Source organism: Arvicanthis niloticus, chromosome 4, assembly GCF_011762505.2.
Source record: "Arvicanthis niloticus isolate mArvNil1 chromosome 4, mArvNil1.pat.X, whole genome shotgun sequence".
NCBI classification, from domain to species: Eukaryota; Metazoa; Chordata; class Mammalia; order Rodentia; family Muridae; genus Arvicanthis; species Arvicanthis niloticus.
Window position 1 is genome coordinate 62,254,705 of NC_047661.1, and position 24,127 is coordinate 62,278,831.

Consider the following 24,127-nt stretch of genomic DNA (forward strand, 5'->3'; position numbering starts at 1 on the left):
AGCCCCACCGACCTCGGCAGGAGCCAGCAGCTTGCTTGGGCTCGAGGGTCCCCTGCCGTGCTTCTCAGCTCAGGCTGTGGGAACAGAGACACTGCAACAGGGTCTGGGTCAGACCGGTTGCAGAGGCGTCTGCGCTCTGCTACGTGTGGCGGCTTGCAGCCCGGCAGAGCAAGGGAGCGTGCCGCGAAAGGCAGACAGAGGAGGGAGGCAGTTTGCCCTGGGAAGCTGCCTTCCAGCTGCGGGCTCAGAGCAAGCAATGCCAGTGATGGAAAAGATGATCTTTGAGGATGTCATGGCTGGGTGCTGTGCAGCCATTGTCCCTCGTAAGAACAAGAGGATACAAGATAGGCTGAGGGCCTGCTGTGGCCCGGGGTGGGAAGTTGTTTGTGTTTATTTCACAGGTGGAAACAATTTAATTTGGGTCCCCACGCAGCTGCTGCAGCCAAAATGGCGGAGCGATGGCAGAGCGCGGCCTGGAGTCGCTGGCCCCCACGTGGTGCAGACGCGGCTGCAGGAGCGGGAGCCGTCGGAGGATCAGAAAGAAGGAAGCTGGATTACAAGATTTCGGCTCTGACTCTCCTGCCATTTTTGGCTGAGTATATCGATGTGGGATTTGGTAAAATCTTAAACTGTTCCAGAGGTTTTTAGTTCAAATTTAAGGTTTTAAATAAAGGCAAAATCTCTCAGTTCGAGACTGCACCTAAACTGGCAGGCAGGCAGAGGGAGGTTAAGTGCATTTACATTTGAATTAAGACACGCAGGCTGCAGCCAGAAAAAGCAGCTTTCGTTCTGGGTCTTCAGACCAGGCCCTAGAAATGTGCTTAAGGGAATTTGTCTTTTGTTCTCATTGTTTCTTGTGAGAGGAGGGGTAAACCTAAGACCCAAAGATTTTACAACAGTCTGTGGGCTAAAGTTTATGATTGTACTGCAGAAATTAAAATTATATCTGCTTCCCTCCATGAGTATAGCTGTGCCTGCTGATAGAATATGGTTCAAATTATTTTAATTCCTCTATATTCAAAGTTGTTAAAAATAAGATGCCTTAGATTCCTTTAATATGTGTTACAATTATTAGAAAATAAAATTGGCTTTTATCCGATATTATCATGGGACAAAAAAGATTGGTTATTAAATTAATCCAAAATAAAGTTCAAATTTAAGTTTTATACAACCTAACTTGTCTTCTCCAGCTACCATTTCAATAAATGTTTACATAAAAGATATTTTTATACCATTCCTTTACATTTCTGGTAGAGGTAAAAGGTTTACAGGTAATAAATTTATTCATAATGTTTAAGAGCCCATGGAGCGATATTTGTTAAAAAAAATAATTGCTTCAGAAAATGGGTAATGTTTTATATTTTACATATATATACAAATTTTGTTGCTTTAATACAAAAAGGGTAAGAGGTTAAATCTTTTGGTGTGTACTATTCATATGTGATATTTTATTAGTGGATTTCTCTAAGGAAATTTTTTTCTACAAGCTATTGCTTCAATATAGCGAGCTCTTAAAATTTTTAAAATACTTGTTACTCCAAAAAAGGATTCAAAGACAGTGTCTTTCTATATTTGAGTCAATTTGGCTTTAGAAATAGCTCAGCCATTAAAGACTAGACTTAATTTAAAATATAAAGGCTAAACTCCCAGCGGCCACGTGGTGTCTCACAACCATTTGTGGTGGGGATCTAACGCCATCTTCTGGCTTGTGAGTGTATGTGCAAAGGAAAATAGTTTACTTTTAATCTTGATTTGCTCTTAGTAATTTTTAAAAGTTGTTAAGAGATATTAATTGACTAAAACCTCATTTTAAGCTTACCATAAGAGGATTTAAAACCTCTGTTTAATGTTTTCAAAGGGATGTAAGTCCTAAATTAAATCATATGTATATTTTCTTAAATTTACCCTGCTTCAACACAGTTAAATTATGTGTTGTAGCCACTGTTTTAAATGTTAAAAAGGGGTATATCTGCCTTTGTCTTGTTAAATATGTTTCATAAAGTGCAAAATGTTTCGGCTACAAGATTTAATATCTCTAGTCATTTAAATAACATTAAAAATTAATAAGGTGTTTTGGGAATACATCTGCACAATCGGTGTTGGTGTGTGTAGACCCTTCATTTTTCTTTATGTTATCCAACTTTCAGAATAATTCTGATATCTTGGATTGTAAGAATGTTACATGCTTTTTAGCACAAGGCTAGAATGGATCACTAGACCTAGCCTTGGTTGTACATGTGCCTACCTTTGTGCCCATCTCAGTACATCGTTATGGAGACTTAAAATAGACTTTGGTCAATCAGAGAGTTGATTGGCTCTAGCCCATGTGAAGCGGCTCACAGATGTGGCTCAAATAAGCTGTGTGTCAACAGCCTCACATCCAGGTGTTACACCTCTAAAATTTGTGAATGATGCATTTACTTAAAGCCATAATCTTTCTGCTTATTTAAAAGGAAAGTGGAATGGGAAGTTGGACCAGGTACAACAGCCATTGCAAATCTGGATTTCCAGCCTTGATGGAGTGTGGATGGAGCCTGTTTCCTGTGGAGATTTTACTTCTTAAATGTCTTCTGCCCTTTTCTTTCTTTCTTTCTTTCTAAAGAGCGGGAATAGGCTTGATTGGTACAGCCCTATGATGTGAATTAGTATTCATAGATGGTTGGTTTGTAAGCTCAGAGCCCAGCAAAATAAGTGACAAGGTAGCTTAAAGCCTAAGCACTCGCAGCCTTGGAGCAAGCATCCCTCCCTGAAATTTGACTATCTAGGCTAGAAAATAGCCTATGACAGAGACCCTCTCAGTCTAAGCACTCCAGGGGTTCGTCCCATTGCACTGGGAAGATGAGAGGTCTAGTCCAGTCAGCTCTTGCCTAAATAATTGTGGTACCTAATAATAGGTTGACAGCCCTCGCACCCCTGGGAGCTATATATACTCCATTGCACAGGGATGGGTGTCAATTCTCTTTATATTTCCTTAGCCCGTGCACCCAGAGGACTGGTCTCCATTGCACCTGGAAGGGTAAGGAAAAATCTTCGGGCTATAAGCTCTTGATCGCTTATTCCCCCAAGATGGAGTTTGCTTGATCGGGTTTGAGTTCGAATCTTATTTGGTACTACATTTAATCGGCAAAAGGCTGTTTCATATTAATAATTTAAACAGGGAGAGATGTAGTGAGCCGCTGTTTCAGTGGCTACACATTTGCATTTCCAAGATGGCGCTGGCCGCATGTTTCCCCAGCAGTAAACATTCATTCTGCGCAGCTGCCAGGCAGAAAGAGTGCCAGGTCACTGGCCTATCCCGAGGCATAATATTGGGTGGTGAGCGAGCAGCCATTCAGAAGTGAATACGTCACTCTAGGGTGTATTTAAGGGAGCCTCTTCCGGTTTCTTCCGTCTTTTCCGCTTTTGCTGTTACAAGAAGTAAAGCCACGTCTGTAGTGATACCCGATTACTGCCTCCGTGTCCTTATTCGCGGGCGAAGGGGACACAGAAGAGGTGCGCGTAACAATAATAGCTATGGACTAAATTAATACAAGATACAAAAGAGGAAGCCAGGGTCCTATATGCCCGTTAAGGCCATGCTTTTCCATCTCTAACTTTCTCCACTAGGTCTCACCCTGGAGAGATTCCACTATCTCCCAGTAGTACCACAAGGGGCAACTGTGTCTTCAACATACAGATTTTGAAGGACATTTAAAATTCAAACTATAATGTCAGACTTTTGTATAAACAAACTAGTGGAGATTCCTTGTGGCCTATGACAGGGCATATTTGGGGCCCCACTAAAAAATGGAGAGTTTTGTTTATTTGTTTTCTTGTTTGTTTTTCTAGTATATATTGTATGTGAGAAGACCAAAAAAAAAAAATGCTTTCTGGCAGAGATAATCAGTCAATATATTTCTTTGTGTTTGTATAAAAAACTTTGGTTTCTTTTCCAGTTGGGAACATCTACATCCACTGCACTTGTCTGAGTTGTGTGTTAGAAGGGAAAATAATCCCACTTCGAGGAACAATTACTTACACAATCATCAGCATTGCAGATAGTAATTAAAATAAGATGTATTATATAGTGAGTATATTTCAAAGATTTTGAAAGGTAATAGGAGGGACCAGCAACACAGTCAGTGAAGAAAAGAATTCTGAGTAAGACTAATGCATGACGTGTGGAATCAGAAAGGGGGCTGTGGTGTTTTCTGAGACCACAGATTCCCTCAGGGTTTGGCCTGGCAGGGGTTGACTGCAGGAGCTGGTGAGTGATCCATTACTCACTTTTCTCTCTCCAAATGTGACAGTGCCATAGTAGTCAGACTTCCATGACCTTTGGTTTCCCACAGTCCAGATGTTAATATTAGAAGGGCTACCTGACAATGAAAGTCAATAAAGTCACTTAGCTTCCTAGACTGGAAAGAAGAGCATATGGTTCTAGGACAATGAAGAAAGAAACCAAAGTGGACACTTTAAGATGTAATGGCTTTATTCAGAGGAACATACTTTTAAAATTAAAAATAGAATATATTGCTATCATAAATTAAGCATTTTATCTGATCCCATTGACAAAACAGCTGACTATGCATGTTCATAGAACTTGTTGCTTACTTAAAGTGTATGCTATCAAATATTTGGGGTTAATGTTTTGGGTTTTTTGTTGTTGTTGCACGGAATAATTCTAGATCCTCATGGCAACTTCCCAGAAGTACTTATGTGATATTTAAAATTTTAGGGGAAAATATAGCAGCACAAGATACACGGCACATACCAATTCCTGGTATATATTTGCTGGGACACAATGCACAAAAATCAACATTAACTCATATTACATGCCTTCTGATTATATTATACTCTATGGAACTCAGTTTGTAGTGTTTGCTATGTTAAAAGCATTAATATGTGACTCCTCGGTGAGGAATAGGAGAGTTGGTTGTTTGTGGGTTTCAAGGTGTGAGGAATTACATAGGGTTTGGTGGCACAAGCATAGCTCATTAGCATAAAGCCATGCTTACTTTGAAAAATTATATGCTCTTCCAAAGTGAAAAATCTAGACAGCATAGGTAAATTCCTAGATATATTGATGTACCAAAATTAAATCAAGACAATGTAAACAGTTTAAGTAAATGTACACCACTCATAGAGATTGAAGCATTAATAAAACACAAAACACCAAAAGAGCAAGACTAGACAGATTCACTGTCAAATTCTACCAAATCTTTAAAGAACAGCTAATATCAACTTTCCTCAAAGTGTTGCACAAAACAGAAAGGGAGGGAAGAGACATGTGTAAACTCCTTCTATGAAGTCAGCACTACTCTGATACCCAAAGTGAATAAGTATACTACAAAGAAAAAAAAACAATAGGTAAGTTCCCATGAAGAACACAAATTGAAAAGTTTTCAATAAATTTCTGGCAAATCAAATTCATTAACATTTTAAGATGAGCAAACTCCATGACCAAGTGACTTCATTGCAGGGATGCAAGAGTGGTGTAAAACACATAGACAGACAGATAGATAGATAGATGCAATACATAAATAAACTTCAAAACTTAGAATAAATGGAACATGCCACTGTGTAGCAAAGGCCATGTGTGGAGATCTATAGATCACACTATTCTAAAAGTTGAGAGTGTGTCTTCTGAAATATGGACGGAGAAGATGGATTTCCATTTTCTCCACATTTATTAAATATAGCTACAAAAGACTTAGCTAGAGCAATAAGGTAAAAGGAAGAGAAGGAATTTAAACAGAAATTCAAATTGAATGTATTTGCAAATGGAATGATTTTCAGTAAAGGCCAGAAAGACTCTACCAGAAAACTCTTAAGCCTCATAAACTATTTCAGCACACAAAACTTACTAGTTTTTTTGTTTGTTTGTTTTATACACCAGTAACAAAATTGCTTAGAAAAAAAATTCCCATACATTCAAGGCTCCCAACCAAAACCAATAAAATACCTTGGAATAAACCTAGTCAAGCGGGTGAAAGGCTTCTACAACAAAAATCCTAAGACATTGAAGAAAGAAACCAAAGAAGACACTCAAAGATGTAAAGCCCTCTTATGCTCATGGGTTGGCAGAAACAATATTGTGAAAATGACCTCATTGCAAAAGCAGTCTATAGGTTCAATGCAAAATCACCTCAAACCTCTCCATGGAGTTTGTTCCTCAAAGAAATACAAAAAACAATCCTAAATTTCATAGGAAATCACAAAAGACCCCAAAGAGCTAAAGCAATCTTACACAGAAAGAACAATCCTGGAGGTACAATACCTCATCTGAAGATTATACTGCAGCCCTTAGTAAGGTAACCAGCATGCTAATAGCAGAGGCACATAGACCAGCGAATGATAACATGAGACCCATAAGCAGGCAGCAGCCACTTACTTTCAGTTAAAGGATCATAAACATGCACTGAAGGCAAGACAAGTTTCCTGCAAAAGGTGAGGCCAGGGGTAGATTTCCACTTATGAAGAATTGGACTAGATATATGTCTCCCATTCTGCATAAACACACAAAATCAATTCAAAGTGGATTGCAGAGTTTCATGTAAGGCCTGAAAGCTTGAAACTTCTAAGGAAAAATAGAACACATTGAGATGCAGGCGCAGGCAAGAATTCTCTTTATAAGGACTCCAGTAGCACAGGAAATTATCCCAGGGATGATTTTACATAAGTATAAAAACTTCTGCACAGCAAAAGGGAAATAATCAGGAGAGCAGAAGAGATCGTCAGCAGAACGGGGAAAACACCTTCTCCTGCTACACAGCAGAGAAAACTGTCCAGGATTAATAAAAAACTGAGCAATAAAAGGGCAAAGCATCCAATTCATAAATTGTCTAATGAACCAAATAAATGGTTCTCAAAGGAAGAAACACAAATAACCATTACATATTTTTAATAAGTGTTCAATAGGATCAGAGCGGGGGGAATGGTTCAGCACTCAAGAGTTCTTGAGGAGGGTCTGAGTTTGGTTCTCAGTGCCCCTGTTAGTTGACTTACAACTGCCTGGAATTCTAGCTCCTGGGGCTCCTAGATCCCTGGGCCCCATGGACATGTAAACTCAAATAAATGCACACACACACACACACACACACACACTCCTAAAGAATAAAAATTTTTGTTCTGAATTTTCATTTGTGTCACTACAGGGAGGAGTGAAAGTGGAATGTAGAAAGTGTTAAAGTGTTTGTTCAAAATACATTTTACATATATGTATAATATACACATATGTATACTTTATATACTTTAATAAATATATTTTTATATCTATATCTATCAATAGATATAATAGATAGATATCAATAGATAGATATGAAAATGTCCTTATCTAACAGTATCAGATATAAAGAATATACACAATGAATTATTTTAAGAATTAAAAAAATATCAGGCTGTTAAGATCTCAGACCAAAGGCTTCTCAGGCCCATCTGAAATGGTATCTCTCTCTCTCTCTTCCTTTACAGCTGTTTCTGAGCAGAAGCCCCAGGCCGACAGACTGCAAGCTGTCAGGGACTATCTCTGGTTCCATGGTGGCAGGGGACAGGGCAAGAATCTTGGATTTTGAGGAAAGAATATGTGAATTTGAGGATGTGAGGGAAATGGGGAAAAAGAACCTATTTTGTTAATGTGGCTCTGTCATGCAGATGTGTTACACTCTGTCACATGGGCCTAGTCTTCTCAGATCTTTGTCAGCCTTTCTCTCTATGGTGTTAAGGCCTGATATCCTAAGAGCTCTCTAATGCTGTTTATCCATGGTATTGGGGTCTGATCTCCTCAGGGTCTCCATAATGCAGGATTCCATGGAATTAATGTCTCTTTGAATAAATCTATTACCAAAAAGACAATATAATTCAGTGTCCCCTTTGAACTCCAAACTTGAGACCATTCCAGGTCAAAAGAAAACACACCAAGGATGCGCACTTGCGCACATGCACACACACACACACACACACACACGCACGCACGCACGCACGCACGCACGCACGCACGCACACATGTACGCACGCATGCGCACATGCACCACTTATCCTTTTCCACCATCCCTGACACTCTACATTCTTAAGAGTTGTATGAATTTTCTCTGTGCATTATCATTACCCTGTCCACTCCCTCCTCATGATTCCTCTCAGGATAGCATCAGGTACAATGCATACCAGAGTGTCATTAGTTCACAGTGAGGAAAATGTTACAATTGGAAAGGTAAAGTGGAGAGAATGAGCGAGCTATTGGGTTGGGCAGAGGTTTGCAATCAACTGTATTTGGGGTATACTGGTTACTTTTGCTTCACTGTGACCAAACCCCTGACAGAAACAATTCACAGGAAGAAAAGTTTATTCAGCTTATGGTTTCAGAGGGAATTCAGTCCACTGAACTTATGAGAACAGGAGAGAGAAATTGCCTGGACAGTCTAGAGTGAAAGTTCTAAGGTAAGACACCCTAAGTGGACAATTTATTTTCTCCACTAAAAGCTGGAAATGGAGCTATCATTGCCACAGGCCAGGGTTTCCAGAAGAGTTTAAGCAAATATATTTCTGCTTATACCATGGCTAGAGACCATCTGGAGATGCAGGAAAAGGAGGTTTGAGTTCTCCTTACCTCTTTTTCCCTAAAGGAATGTCCCTGACCTGAAAACCATGCAGATGACATAACTGAAGCCCCAAGACACCTTAATACCACCTGTGGTATCCTTTTCCAGTTATTCTGTTTTCCAGTTTCTCCACCCCTCTCCCTCTTCCTCCCCCTCTCTCCCTCTCTCTTGCTCTTTCTCACTCCTCCCTCTCCATAATAAGATAGTTCTTTCTAAAACATTCTCTCTATGATCATTGAATTTCATTCTTCAAATTCACAAAACAAAGTGACTTAGGATAACTATGGCCACTGAGTTTCTGTGACCCTAGCAACTCAGACTGAAGACAACACAAGGACAGAATGGCCTTGTTGCTCTCAAATACAAACAAGTAGTCTTATATAAACAGTGAGAAAGACATGGGGCAATGGCTCAATCTGGGGCATCAGAACATGCATAGGCAGACTCTTCACATAATGGAGACCAGAAAGAAGAGGTAGCTGAAATTAGACACCAAGATCTTGAATGCTCACCCATTTTTACCAGCAAGCATCTCCTAAAGAGCCACAACTTCAAAACAATTCCAAAGCCTGGAACATCATGTTCTCAACACTATCCTCTGCTGGGGACATTTCAGGTTCAAACTATAACAGTTGGTTCTATAATATTTAGAACTTGCTAATATTGAAAGGTTAATCATGGTACATGAGCAATACATTAAAATGTTTTTGAATTCTTATAAACAATTGCCAAGGCTTTCAGTGTACCCATTTCAATTTACTCGTACCATTGAGATCAGACATTAAAAAACCCTTTTCCTATTTTTTTCACACATTTCTTGGTGCTACTCAACTGTTTCCCAACACTAATGACTAAGAGCAAGAACTACAGACTCTCACGATCTTCTGACAACTCTGTCATCTGAAATCTTGTTGTTGTTGTTTTTTATTTTTTTCTATTTTGTGGCAGCATAAAAAATAGCTCTAATAAGGCTTTTGACTGGTTCATTCATCTTGCTCCTGGTCTGAGGGTATATCCAAATCTGATAGAGAAATCACTCAGCCTGCAGATGCCACTTCCTTAATTAAGTTAGCCTGAAAAAGAAAAAGGATATGGAAGATGTGAACACCACCTTCTGTTACATTCTATTACATTTTATCATATGTCTTTCTGTAGTGACCAGCGGTGGGAGCCTAAAACAGGTGCTTCCAGACTCTTGGCTTTTGGGCCAAAGAATTGACAATAGGAGCAAGAGAAGCCAGATGACTTTATTCAGAATGACACAATAGTGCAGATTACAGAGGTACGCACTGTCAGGATTGACATCAGGCCATATACTTAGAATATTCAATGCCCCAATTATTGTTTAGGGATTTTATTTTTTAATGAGATTCATGGGGAGTTTGATTATTAAGAGGTACAACATGGGCAGTTTTATTTCAATTGATAGGTTATATCATACATTCATTTTGAGAGTACACATGTCCCATTCTATAATACATCTGATTTTAACCATATGCATACCCAATTATGCATGTGCTATCATAAGACAGTAATAGGGGATTCTCCTTACAAGCTTATTGAAGGGCACATTTTTACCTTACTGCATATGCACCCCAAACCAATTCAAGGCAGATCTGTCCTTCTGTTTCTCATATCTAGGTACACTGGAAACACGCTTGAATAAAAACTGTCTAAATTGTATTTCTACCACAACCAGGAAACCAATTCTATTGTTCAGAGATTGCAGTATGTGTAGTCTGATATAACATTCCAAAGTCACTAGGTACATTGTTTGAAGAGGGGTGTGTGTGCACAGTATACTCAGGAGAGGAAACAAGGCTACCAAAAGTGTTATCACAAGAGGGAGGTGTACATATTTCAAACCAGATGGGAGATCTGGAGTACTAAACTGCCTCCTATGCTTGCCTATCTTGATAAATATATATAATAAATAAATAATATATAATAAATAATATATAATAAATAATATAATAAATAATATAATATAAATATATAATAAATAAATATAATAATATTGATAATATACTATAACATTTTATATCACCAAGAATATAGCTAAATGGGCAGTAAGGAAAATGCAGATATGATTATACAAACTTGGCTAAGTTTACAAAGTATAGTGCCAAGATTCCCACATCAGAATCATTTCAGGCCCTTAATTACAACTCAGATCCCAACATTTACCTTGGATACCAAGAGCAAAGAACTTCTTTAGGATGATTGATACAATTTGGAAAAATTACATTTACTGCAGTTGCATATGCACCTACATCTGGTAAACACCTACACAGCTGAGTATTTTGCTAACATGCAAATGAATGAAGTGATGAAAAATGATAAGGAGGAGAGGTGGGAGAAGAGAGGGAACGAGAGAGAAGCTTTGCTCTTTGTAAATGACCAGCAAGTTTATTCAATAGCTTATATGCAATTGATTTTTTAATATACACACTTCCCATGAATAAAAAAACTTTGAAGATTGGAAATATCACAAGTAAATTACTAGAAATCTTTAGTAACTTCTTCATTATTCTTAACATATATCAGGCATATGTTAGCCTCCTGCTTTTCTTATAAACTCTCAAATAATTGCCAGCCTCTCAAATAAAATTGCCAGCCTCTGAGATGCCTGGAAAGTCCTAAACGACACAAATTCTCAATCTGGGTCCTCCACCAATAGGTTGAATTGCCAAGCAAAGACTGTGTATTCTCCTCGGGCAACTCTCTTTAGCAGAATAATAACCTTGATTGGAAAAGCACGGGTTGTGATCCAAGGTTACAAGTGTCCAGAAATAGAACTGGGAGAGTTCTGACATCCTGACTCACAGAAATTCAACAGATGTCACTACAACTTTCACTCATAGAATACTTTGAAAACTACTATACTCACAGTTGTGACTTCAAAATTTATCAAATATAAGTGATTCTTGGAGATGATATTACTCTAAAAATAATTAAACAACTCTTTCCTTAGCAAAATTTCTTTCTATCTAGTAACACTGGTCATTTTGGTTGCTGTCCTGAAACATAGTTTTAGCACATGTCCCTGACTGGTCTAGATCTCACTGTGTATACCAGACTGACTTCAAATCTGTGACAATCCTTCTGCCTCTGTTTCTAAAGTGCTGGGATTGTAAGTGTGTCCTCTAACCAGAACCAGCTATTTTTTACTATAAGGAATAAGAGTGATGGATCTTACCTCAAAGAATTCAAACCTGATTATGAACAAACTTAAAAAATGACTTTGTTTCAGTGTTATAAATATACTACAACATGGATGTATAAACCCTAACTTTTGTCCAGAGGAGTGAAGTACATGTCAAGTTCATGTAAAAAAAAATGGGGGGGGGGGGGTGAGGGAGGCAGGCAGAGATGGTCTCCACACAAGGATCTGGAAAAACAGATAAGTTGCCCAGGTAGGCAGTTGCAGACAGAAATATTCACTCACTCTGATGAATTCTATTTTCTCATTGAAAGCTCTAGACACATTTCTGTTGTTTTGATTTGTGCCACAGGGAACACCAGAAGTCTGAAAGTGTTTGTACATAAATCTGAGTACATCAAAAGAGTTCATACACAAATATGAAGAAGTAAAAGTATAAATAAAAATTTTCTAATTAGACCACATTTACAGGATGACAGATGGGGTTAACGTGAAAACTTGGAACATCTGTTTACCTGGCAGGAAACTCCTGCATGCTGTTAAGTAGGTCTTACAGCCCTCATTTCTTCATATAAAGATGAGATGTCATGCTGGGCCAGCAATAACTGATCGGTGATATGCTTAGCAAGGGATGAAAGCACATGGTTCACCTTCATCCCCCTCCCCCCACACACACTTGTGATGGGTTCTGATTCACTCGTTTCCTTCCACAGCTGTGTTGTCTTCTAAAAGTTTCCATGAACACAGAGGGCTGTCCATTCTTCCTACTGAAAACATGGTGCTTTCCACTTCTGTCACTGTTAAGTGCTGAAATAAATAAAAAGAGAAAAGCTGCTTTGGTCCACAGTGCCAGAGGTGCCAGTCGGCGTTCATTTGACTGGATTTCTTCAGGCCTGTGATGAGGCCACAAGGCATGAAAGAGGAAAGCTCAGGGAAGCCGAGACACAACAAAAGGAGAATGAAGCAGTGAAGCCCCTTTTAATGGCACAGCTCCAAAGATCCAGCCTCCCATTAGTCCTGACCTCTTAGGGCTCCATCTCAGAAAGAAATAATGGACAATGATTAAGCCTTTCACTCATGGGTTTCAGAGAGATTCTTATCCAAACCTCAGAATATAGTTATCCAGTTCAGAAATTACAAACCAGATAGCTCTAAAACTTGTTTATAGCAATCCATTTCTGCAGTAATTAAAAGACAATTGTTCCTTTTTAACGAATACAACTTAAAATTTTGAGAAGTTCAGTTAAGGTTGTAAATTGGAAAAAATAGAACAAAAAATTGGTGAACAATATTAACTATTATTTTTGTGTAACAATGATAAAGTTTATTTAGAAAAAGAAAATCACCACCCCTTTCCCTCAGTGAGAACCTGGACCTTGAGGAGGGTCTGCCTCTTTACTGGATCTAAGTAGATGTGACACCTGTGTTATAGTTGTGGACCTATGTTGGTGTGACTTCTGTGTACAGCTCTGGACCTATGCAGATGTGACTTCTGTGTACACCTCTGGACCTATGCAGATGTGACTTCTGTGTACATCTCTGGACCTATGCAGATGTGATTTCTGTGTACACCTCTGGACCTATGCAGATGTGACTTCTGTGTACACCTCTGGACCTATGCAGATGTGACTTCTGTGTACACCTCTGAAAAGGGGGTAAAGATGTAGCTTGGTAGAGGGTTTGTTTAGCAGCCAGAAACTTCAGTGTATATCAGACTCTTAGCACTACATAAAGAGACAAGCAGCAAGTAACAATTTCAAGGTAATTCTCTGGTACCAGTTTCAGGCCATCTTGGGCCATGTGACACCACGTGGCAAAAAGCAGAGGGGGTGCTCTAAAAAGCGTTGCAGTCAAATTTCCATGAACATTTTTGTCAATGGACATTTTGTTAGTGTCAGAGAGAATTTGTAAATCCCAGTTTTAATCCTTGAATACATTTTAGAGTTAATAATACATTTTTTTGCATTTCCCCAATTCTTAGAGGTTATTTACTCTTCTGTATAAATAATCTATATGTCAAGTATTTACATTACAGTGCAGGAATCAAGAAAGTTTTAGAATATGAGAAAAAGTTTTCCTGTATGTGGTGTTGTCTATTTCCTATTTACCAACACTGTGTGCAGGAGGAAGCACAGTGAGACACCAGTGACGGTGTGTTCGTACAACTGCTCTTGATTGTTTCTGAAGCTTTTCCATGATTATAAAATATGTTCTCAATATACTGATCTTAAAAGTTTGGGATCCTGGATAGACATACTAATGATACTTCCAAGGGAACAACAGCAAGACCAGGTATCAAACTGCTATGGATGTTTTTATCTTCCTGGAATTTTTATAAGTTTGGGACAACAGAAAAGTCGATGATGCTTCTGATTTGAAGCACAGACTTTCAAAGTTTTGCTCTCATTTAAATGTTACATGTTCATTTCTTCCATGGTCTTTGTATCTATGTCAAACCCATGGAATTGTCTGTCTGCATATGGGCATGAGAGATATTTAAAGAGCTCATGCACACTGAGCAGTTAGGAGGGAGGGAGGGAGGGAGGGAGGGAGGGAGGGAGGGAGAGAGAGAGAGAGAGAGAGAGAGAGAGAGAGAGAGAGAGAGAGAGAGAGATTCAAATACAAAATTTGACAAGAGTCAATACAAAGGATATCTGCTTTAAAGAAAATCAATCCAGAAGTATTTCAAGGCAAGAAAGAGTAAAAAATGAATGTCAACTGTATATTACTTTATATAAGAGAAATTAATTAGAGTTTTATATGTGTCTTTGTGAAGGATAATACAAAGTAGCATACACTTATAAATGCATATGGAAGAAATAGAATTTTTATTCGTTCTATGTTTTATTGGCAGATTTTGTACTTTTTTACACATATTAGAAACATCTAACTTTTCACAAAGTTGTTAGAGCCTAAGTCATGCAACAGGCCATGGTCTAGTGAGCAAGAAACAAAATTTCAACTTAGAACACAAGGTAGTCATACAGTAGATATGGGATTTTTATTTATATCTGACACTATTTTTAGCTGATAGTTTAGTAGTTTACAATTTATTGGGACTGAGATAGAGAAAGGGCATTACAAGCAGAAATACACTAGGAAAGACATGAGGCATGTGGACGTCTAATGTAGAGGATGGACACATGGGCTCTGGATGATTTCACGAGAGATGTTCCTTACAATGGGGAATAGAATTATGTTTCTCTGGGTAACTGAGGATTGTGGTCTATCACCGCAAGTTGCATCTTAGTGTGTTGGTCATCTGTACTCACTGCAGGGTTTATAGGTAAAGAAACCAATGTGGACATTTTAAGCTCCAGAAAAAAAACATTCTTGTGGCTATGCACAAGTCGCTTGAGAACACCAAGAGCAGTGACTCAACTTCAGGGATATTATAATGTGAGAAATTCCTAGATTACCCATATATTTCTGCTCTCGGCCTGACACTTAATTACTGGGATTACATCCTAAGAGCCTATGTTTAAGATTCCCCTTTTAGTTTTATGCTGGTTACACCATCACAACTACAAACTTATCCTATGCTCTCATTTGATGCTGGACTTAGGCCAGGGATTTATGTCTAAGGTCAGATGGCTGAAGGCAGGGTACAGTTTTCTGTGACTGTCCTTTGTCACATGGCTCTCTCTCAGTGTTAGAGAAAGAAAGGCTGAGAGAGCATATAATAGCAAATGAGAAATTTCAGTATTCAGTGACATAATCCATGGAAAATTGATCTTTTCACTTTTCCTTCTGTGGTTGAGGGAAAAACGGATAATGGATTTAGTTCTGATCTATTAGTTTTAGGGTATTTATGGAGTGTGTAATGAAAAGTACACAGTTAGCAAAAGTTAAAATTCTAAAGGAAAATAGATAGCAGTGTTTTGTTTGTTTGTTTGTTTGTTTGTTGTTTTCATCTCTTCAGTGACATACAGGAGCACCGTTTACCAGGCCTACCAAGATTTATTTTCATTGTAAGAAAACATTATGTTGTGGTTTGAATCTGGAATGTTCCTCACAGATTCATGTTTTAAGTATTTGTTCTCTAGCTGATGTACTGCCATAAGAGGCTGTGGTACCTTTGAGATATAGAGTTGAGGAGACAGCAGTAGGTCCATTAGAGGTGGCCTTTGAAGGTCCTCTGTGCCTCTGTTTTAGGTTCACTCTGGCACATGTAACTTCTTTATGTCTTGGAACTTTAGTCAACTGTGCATAGTGATTGAGCAATGACCATTAACCACTTGTCTCATCACTGGGACCAAATGCCTGGTACAGGCAAGAGAGAAAAGATTTAATTTGGTTCATGGTTTCATGGAGTACCTTCTGTCATGGTGGGCATGTTCCTCAGAATGTCTCCTACTTAGGCCGGTTCAAGCTGGTGGCTGCTGGTTCTTGACCCGGTGGCAGAGCAGCAGTGGAACAGTGGATCCACAGAAGAAAAAGCAGATAACTAAATAAGCAACTTCTTCCATTTCAACTATACTTTGAATGCCCAGGTCCTCAGATGTCCTCTCTGAACTCTAGAACTTATCCTCCTCTTGTTGCTTTACTGTTTTAGTGCCTGGCAATTTCAGGAATACTTAACACAGACCATGGAGATTTATATGAGTCTTATTTTGTAAATTAATTTTAAGGTTTTGGAAATTATCTATTAGAGGTTTTGTTGGTATGGTCAAGATGCCCAAGTCAACTGGTCAAGCTCTCTTATCTTTCCCCTTCTCTTCTTCTCTCCCTCCCTTCCCCTCTCCCTCTCCCTGTATCCCTCTCTCTTTTTCTCCTACTTGCCCTCCTTTTTAGTCCTCTCTCTTCCTTTTGTTTCTGACATTATTTTAACCAGCAATTAACCTTCACTTTTATTTACTTTCTGACTTTCTGATATTTAAGGTTTATTTCCTAATTTGCTGTTTGTTTCTAGCCATCGCCTTTCTAGGGATCCAGCTCCTATCTCTGCATAAAATATATGAATTAGCACATTCCTCAATAATGGTGACAATGACTAGGAAGGTAATATTGTGGCATGACCCTTTGCTGATCCCTGACAAGACAGTGTGTATGTATTGTGTCCTGTCCAATATATGATGACAAAATAAACCTGCTCCTGATTTTATCCATTTATCTTTTTGTTCACACATATCAGTTACAAGAATTACACTGAGCCTACTGAGCAGGAGCGCATCTCTTTGAGGTTTAGAACAGTGCATTTCTGACATTGCTTTGCCATAGCTGAGGCACCAGAATTTAAGCTGTGTGTTATCTGCCTGTACATCTATAATTACAAAAAACCTTCAGCTATTGTATCAGTATAAAATATTTCCTACATCCATTAGTACTAATTAGATTTTAAAGTCTCACTAATTAAAGCAGTTCCCTGTAATTGGTTTATAGAGAGTAAGAAGACTAATATAAATCTCATCTCCCTACATTTGTTGAAAATAAAGAAGCTGAACTTCTCATAATTACATGTTTTACATTTGAAAAAATTTCCTCATAACTCATAGCTAGGAAATACTTTTATATACAAATATAAGACCCAACAATCATTAGAACTCCCTAGAGAAGCCAGATTAGTTGAAAACAGTTTAATTCTAAACTGAACGAGAACAAAATAAAACCCGAGTTATATCTGAGCCCAAGAAATGGGCTGAAATGGTGGTGGTTACTGGAAGAAGAGAGGAAGGAATACAGAGTTATCAGTCAAAGCATGAAATTTCAGCTCAAGAAATCAGTTGCTCATTGCAGTGACTGCAATCAAAAGCAATGTGCTTTATAACTGAAAATTGTTAGAGTCATAGGGTTAGGAATTCTTATCATAATAATGTGTGTGTGTGTGTGTGTGTGTGTGTGTGTGTGTGTGTGTGTGTGTGTGTGATACAATGATAGGTAGGAAGGATTGATGTGAAAATTCAATGTGTGTATATGCATGTATTCAACATGTGTATAAATCAAAACATAATGTTCCATACCATGTAATGTACAATTTGAGTTTGTTCAGAATATGAATGAAAAACAAACAACTCACAGCCTATAGACCTTCCTTGATGTGACTGTCAGATTTGTGTTTATATTGACACAAGTTGACACTAGCCCTTCTGAAATTCCACATTTTATACTGCTTTGCTGATCAAATCAGCTAAAATGATTTATGATAATGGATGATGTAAAATTGTGTTAATGAAAATTAAATTCAAAGTCTGACAAACTGCTTCATTTCAGTAGAAAGCAGATTTTTAAGTGTATTGGCTCAAGTCTTGATATCCAGTGTCTTATGTCAGCTTTACTGCCTGCAAATAGCACTGAATCTACTCAACAAATACTCTTGGGATCCCTGAAGAACTTTAGCTACCTTGGTCAGAAAGCTTTTGTGGTTTGGCCTTTATATATCTATGTGTTTAGTGTTAAGTGACAACATCTCCTGATGCTGGCTCAAGCTGGTCTTAAACTCTGTGCTCAACTATTCCTCAGGCATCAGCCTCCTGAGTAGCTGGGACTAGAACACAGAACCTCCTAGGATGCATAGATATTATTAACACATGTTCTTCTGAGTGTCAGTGACTTTAAGGGTGCTTCTGCCTTGGCATCCTCCTTATGAATGCATAGTACTGATCTCCTCCTCACTTTTCAGTGTTAGATAAAAGAAATGTGTGTGAGTCTTGATTCTCTGCCCAGTGAATTATAGTAAAAATGACTAATTATATCTTGTCCAGTTCAATGGGAGCTTGAAGATTTGGTTCAAAGTTATAGTTATTATTAGTGACCGAGCCCCTGGTAGGCACATCCCTATGTGTGAAATACAACTCTGTCTGAAAAATAATAGGTTTATACAATCTGAAAAGAAACCAGCATTTTCTTTGACTATTTGTGTTTACTGTATTGCTTGTTCCTTGACTATTTGCATCTATTGTATTGCTAGACCCTCAACCTAGAACTGACCTTAATACATGCATGTAATCAAAATGGTATAAAAGCATAAAGGAGGAGGGGGGATGGGATGGGGGTTCTAGGGAGGGGAAATGGGGAAAGGGAATGACATTTGTATTGTAAATAAATAAAATATCCAATAAAAAATAAAATGAAATAAAAACAAAAATTATAATTTAAATTAAAAAAAGAAAAAAATAGGAACTTCTGTTGCTTTCAAGGGAAAAAAAACAATTCTTTTTAGTAAAATATAAAATTATCACAACAGCCAAAAGAAGATAGTAAGGAAAAAACTGGATTAAAAAAAATTATTTAGTTATTTAAGGCCAGTATTTGCTATATAACACAGACTGGCCAGTAATTTTCAACCTTCCCCCTGCCCAGCCTCCTAGTAGTTGGGATGACAGGCATCCATCACCATGCCTAATTTTTCAAACTTGGTTTTGTACAGCTAGTTGAAGATTGAAGAAGGATAGAAATGTTCTGCACTGATTTATTTTATTTGAAACACAAAACATTACTAAGTGTTTAAATGTTTTTCTGATGCTCACCAGGTTCATGAACTCTGTTGGGCATTTTTTTTTAATGGTTCTAAAACGGATTGCTACAAAACACTATATTAATGTGTCTAGGGAATATTTCATCTGTGAAAAACAGTTGTTTTATAGCATTCCTTGTTCCCTTAACAAAGTGTACTAAGTGGCTTGTTTCATCTTCTTTATAAGTTTTTTCAATGCTGGCTGTTCCGTGGGTCTCCATGTTAAACTGGCTGTAATGAGCTGTTAACTGTCTGGAGCATATTCCCTCACTTTATATATTAAAGATATCATATTCCCTATGGCAGGTGCTATTAATGTAAAATATGCACATTTAAAATATTATAATTCATTGATATCAGGTTATTATTTACAAAATATACATAATAGTCTCCCAATTAAGTCACAAAAATCTGAAAACTCTTTAATGTTTGTTCTCCCAGTTAAGTTCTTGAGTTAGAAAACATTGAATTTATTTAGCATTTAAAACTAACTTCAGGATTTCCCTCAGAAGCCCATAAAAATCAAAACAATTATTTATTTGCATGGTGGAAAAGGGCATCTAGAAAGACTTACACGGGCTTTCTTTGCATTATTTTTGTTGTATTCAATAGCATAAAAGTGCTCCATGGGAGGAGTTGTTAAATCAAAAGTTAATTTTGTGCAGGTAAAATGTTACTACTCTCCATTTTCAGAATCCAGAATTAACTGGAAGACCTGGGAGGATTTCCGTTCCTTCAATGATTATATATCTTTAGGTCTAGAAGAAACATTAAAGAAAAGCTCACAAGGAATTATTTGTTGTGCCCAATAGTGTTCTCTCTTCCACTTCAATGGTTTTTGGCTATAACAATAAATTAACCACACTAGAATATTTCACCTGCCATGAGCTTACAAAGTTTCTAACACTGCTATAAGCTCAGGCCATATGTTTTTGAATAGCTAAGAACACTTGCTGAGAGAATGGTAACAAAGTCACACACACAAATACACACATACACTAGATGGCTGATATATTTCTATTATAGAATTGCATTGGATTCCAGGGCTGCCTTGCCTTATATTTCTTTGAGTTTGTTCCAGGTGTTGAGCTAAGGTATCCAGGGACAAGGCTAAGGCCTTCATGCAAGCAGACCACTCACCAAGGGACCAAGTTACAGCGGGACAAAAACAAATTGCACGGAAACAAAGAAACTGATAAGGAAGTTAGTTTTAGGTTATTTGAAATGTTGGTATTGTTTTCTTTGTGTGTGTGTGTGTGTGTGTTTGTGTCTGTGTGTGTGTGTGTTTGTGCGTGCTCGCACGTTACGAGAACCAAGTGTGGAATCCTTTGTTCTTTCACGTTTTAAAGCACATCCAGTACTCAGTTTCATAGACTATCCATTTGTAAACTTATGTTAAAGGTTTTATTTAGCTATTTTTTAAAAAATGTATGACTCTTTAATTTTATTTTTTAGTGTAATTTAGTTAAAACATTTCTTCCACCCCTTTACTCTTTCCAACACTTCCAATATGGCCCTCCCTATTTTCCTTCAAATCAATGCCCTTTCTTTACCAATTATTATTTCATACATATATGATATATGCATATGCATGTATATATGCATATGTATATAATGTATAAACATATATACCTAAATATAATCTGTGTAGTCACTATTTTATATATATATATATATATATATAACATATATATACACATATACATATACATACATACACACACACACACACACACACACATATATATATATATATATATATTTTCAGGTTTGAACATGTGGCCCTGGACAACATAAGGAAGGACATCTTTCCAGTTTCCCCAGCTTCCTTCAGTAGCCTGTAGTCCTCTGTGTAGAGTTGCATCCTTATAGGCTTTTCTTCATCCAGTTTGGCTTGGTCATTGGTGTCATCTTTGTTAATTTCATATTCCAGATAGCCTCTAATCTTCACTAACCCATCAGAATCTACAAGCAAATTCTTTGCTAGTTTTTCCCACTGTTCCTAACAATAAAATTACTTGCATAATAATAATAATAATAATAATAATAATAATAATAATTTGATTTAGATTTTACTGGGCATAATTGGACAAGTTGTACAACAAAGTCCATGATATAACCCAATATGTATAAAAATTTCTTGATAAGTCAGGCATGATAAGCCCCAGACAAGAAATGATTATCCTGATGTGTGCAATGAATGGAGAACTGAAGGAGTCAACAAACAGAAAGAATGGCTAACATGAGGAAGCTAGCATGTATTTATAGGCTTCTTAGCTTTGGGATGAATACATGTACCATGTTTCCAAAGTTCAGTTATAAATTCTCACTAATAATGAACCCAGGGCCCTGCATAGGGTCGGCACACATGTTGACATTGAGCTGCATCCTCAGTGAAACGTTGTCATGTAGATATTATTTCCAGGACCTCAGCAACTGCTCAACGATGTGTGGCTCTAACCCAGAAGCACGGTGCTTGGAGCATGACCTTCAGATGTACAGCACGAAGGAAACTTGAGGGGATGGAGGCCATCCCGGCAGCCTGGCTACAGGGAATATATTTGGATTTGAATAGAAGTTTGGCTAGAGGTGGCATTTGATGCTAAAAGAAGATTCTTTTAAAAGGCAGATGGATCCTGCATGTGCATGGGAGGCTCTAAAAAAGGGGGTAAAAGGAATATTAGACATCTAGCTTTGACTAAATGGTAAGATAGAGTCAAATAGCCTAATAGACACCTCTCACCCTGAGTCTACAGGAGCTCAGGAGGAAAATGGTCAATATAGACATAGCTCAAAGTATGAGAGAGGATAGAAGTAACTACAGGTCTACCTTGAGTTTTTGTTTTCATTGAACAATAGGTGGCTCATTTATTTTTAAATAGCTTAGCTTTAGGATTTGTTCTGGAATTTTGATTTCTTTTCCTTGTAAAACAAATTCTTGGTTTTGTTTTCTTGAGACTCACAGCTGTCCTCCTGACTCGGCCTCCCCAATGCTAGTATCATCGGGGTGAGCCATCGTGCCTGGCTTAGGGCCTTCGATGTTTTCTTCGATGTTTAGCTGACATTGAAGTGTTTGCTACATTTCAGTAATCTGTGTTACTGACAGCTCAAAGATGGTAAAATGCCTAAAATGAATTATGCGTTTCAAATTGCACACAATTAACCTTATACCTGCCCTGTCTGTCTAGCCCAAAACACAAGTCACCCTTTGTCTGGAGTAGTCACAGGTTGTATCAGCTCTTGGTACCATTTGTCTTAGTAACCATCTCCTTTACTACTGTGTCTGTATTGAGGTTTGATACTACCTGAGGTTTCTATCATCTATTGGGAATCATAGAATGTCCCCTGTATTGACTAAGGAGTGCATCATTATGCCGGTACAGTGTTTTATAGGCTTTTAACCTTTATGCACTATTTCCTACTAGTGCTATGTACTTCATGGGCCTAGTAGGTCAGTGCTTTGTAAGAGCAGATCCTCTTATCTCCCTGAAAAGTGACTGTTTCTATGTTTGAACAAGTATTCTTATGGTTCAGGAATTTCTTCATGCCCCGTCCTCTGAGAGATGTGTTGTCCCCTGCTTATGCCAGCCTCATCTCTGGAAGCCCTTTGACAAAAGCCATTAGAAATGACACATAAGTGTTTGTGGATCCATGTCTGTGGCCATCTCTGCTTCAAATTACCAGAGAAAACCAAGTGCTCAGCCGGTTCTGGTGGCATAGGCTGGTAGGACTTGCTGAAGGAAGCAGAGGCAGTAGGATCTGGAGTTCGAAGCCAGCCTGAGATATACATTTTAAAGCTCTCTTTTTCCCAAAGGTAAGAAGGCCAAGGGGAAAAAGGTGACCCTGCCCCCCGCTGTCATGAAGAAACAGGAGTCCCAAAAGGTGGTTAATCCTTTGTTTGAGAAAAGGCCCAAGAACTTCAGCATTGGGCAGAACATCCAGCCCAAAAGAGACCTAACACGCTTCGTTAAATGGCCCCGCTACATCAGGCTGCAGCGACAAAGAGCCATCTTCTATAAGCGGCTCAAAGAACCTCCTGCCATTAACCAGTTCACCCAGGCCCTGGACAGGCAAACAGCTACTCAGCTGCTTAAGCTTACACACAAGTACAGGCCAGAGACAAAGTAGCAGAAGCAGCAAAGGCTACTGGCCAGTGCTGAGAAGAAAGCTGCTGGCAAAGGGGACGTCCCAACTAAGAGACCACCTGTTCTCCGAGCAGGAGTCAATACAGTCACCACCTTGGTGGAGAACAAGAAGGCTCAGCTGCTGGTGATTGCCCATGATGTAGACCCCATTGAGCTGGTGGTTTTCCTGCTCAGATTAACTCAGAAAAAAAGGGTGTTCGGGCTAAGTTGGTGGAAGCTATTAGGACCAATTACAACAACAGACACAACCACCATTGGGGAGGCAACCTCCTGGGGCCAAAGTCTATAGCTCCCATGGCAAAGCTGGAAAGGGCAAAGGCTAAAGAACTCGCCACTAAACTGGTTTAAATGTACACAGATAAGTTTTCTGTGCATAAATATAATTACAAAATTATAAAAAGGAAAACCAAGTGTTCAATTAAATTAAACAGTTTCTGCATTATCAATGAATTAGTTGACGGAAATATGACTAAACACTAGCATTTGTCTTGCCTCTAAAATCCTAGAACACCCACAAAATTTTATATATATATATATATATATATATATATATATATATATAAAATTTAAGGAAAATTAGATTCAATTTATTTTATATTCCAAAAATGTTACTCCTATGAAATTAAGAGCACTGAATTCCAGAAATGGTCAGTTAATCATGTCAATGTTTTTTCTTTGTGTTTTAAGAGGTGAAAGGGAGCATGTGGGGAGCTTCAGCTGGATGGTTTGGGAGCTGTAATTTGTTTTAGGTGATAGACTCCAGGAATAAGTCTTTTCGCACTAGCAACTG

The 24,127-nt window shown here is 38.2% G+C and overlaps 1 pseudogene; it reads left to right on the plus strand.

Annotated features, from left to right (window-relative positions):
• The first annotated feature begins 447 nt into the window (after positions 1-447).
• LOC117707349 (large ribosomal subunit protein eL8 pseudogene) lies at positions 448-23,685 on the plus strand (annotated as a pseudogene).
• Positions 23,686-24,127: the final 442 nt, after the last annotated feature.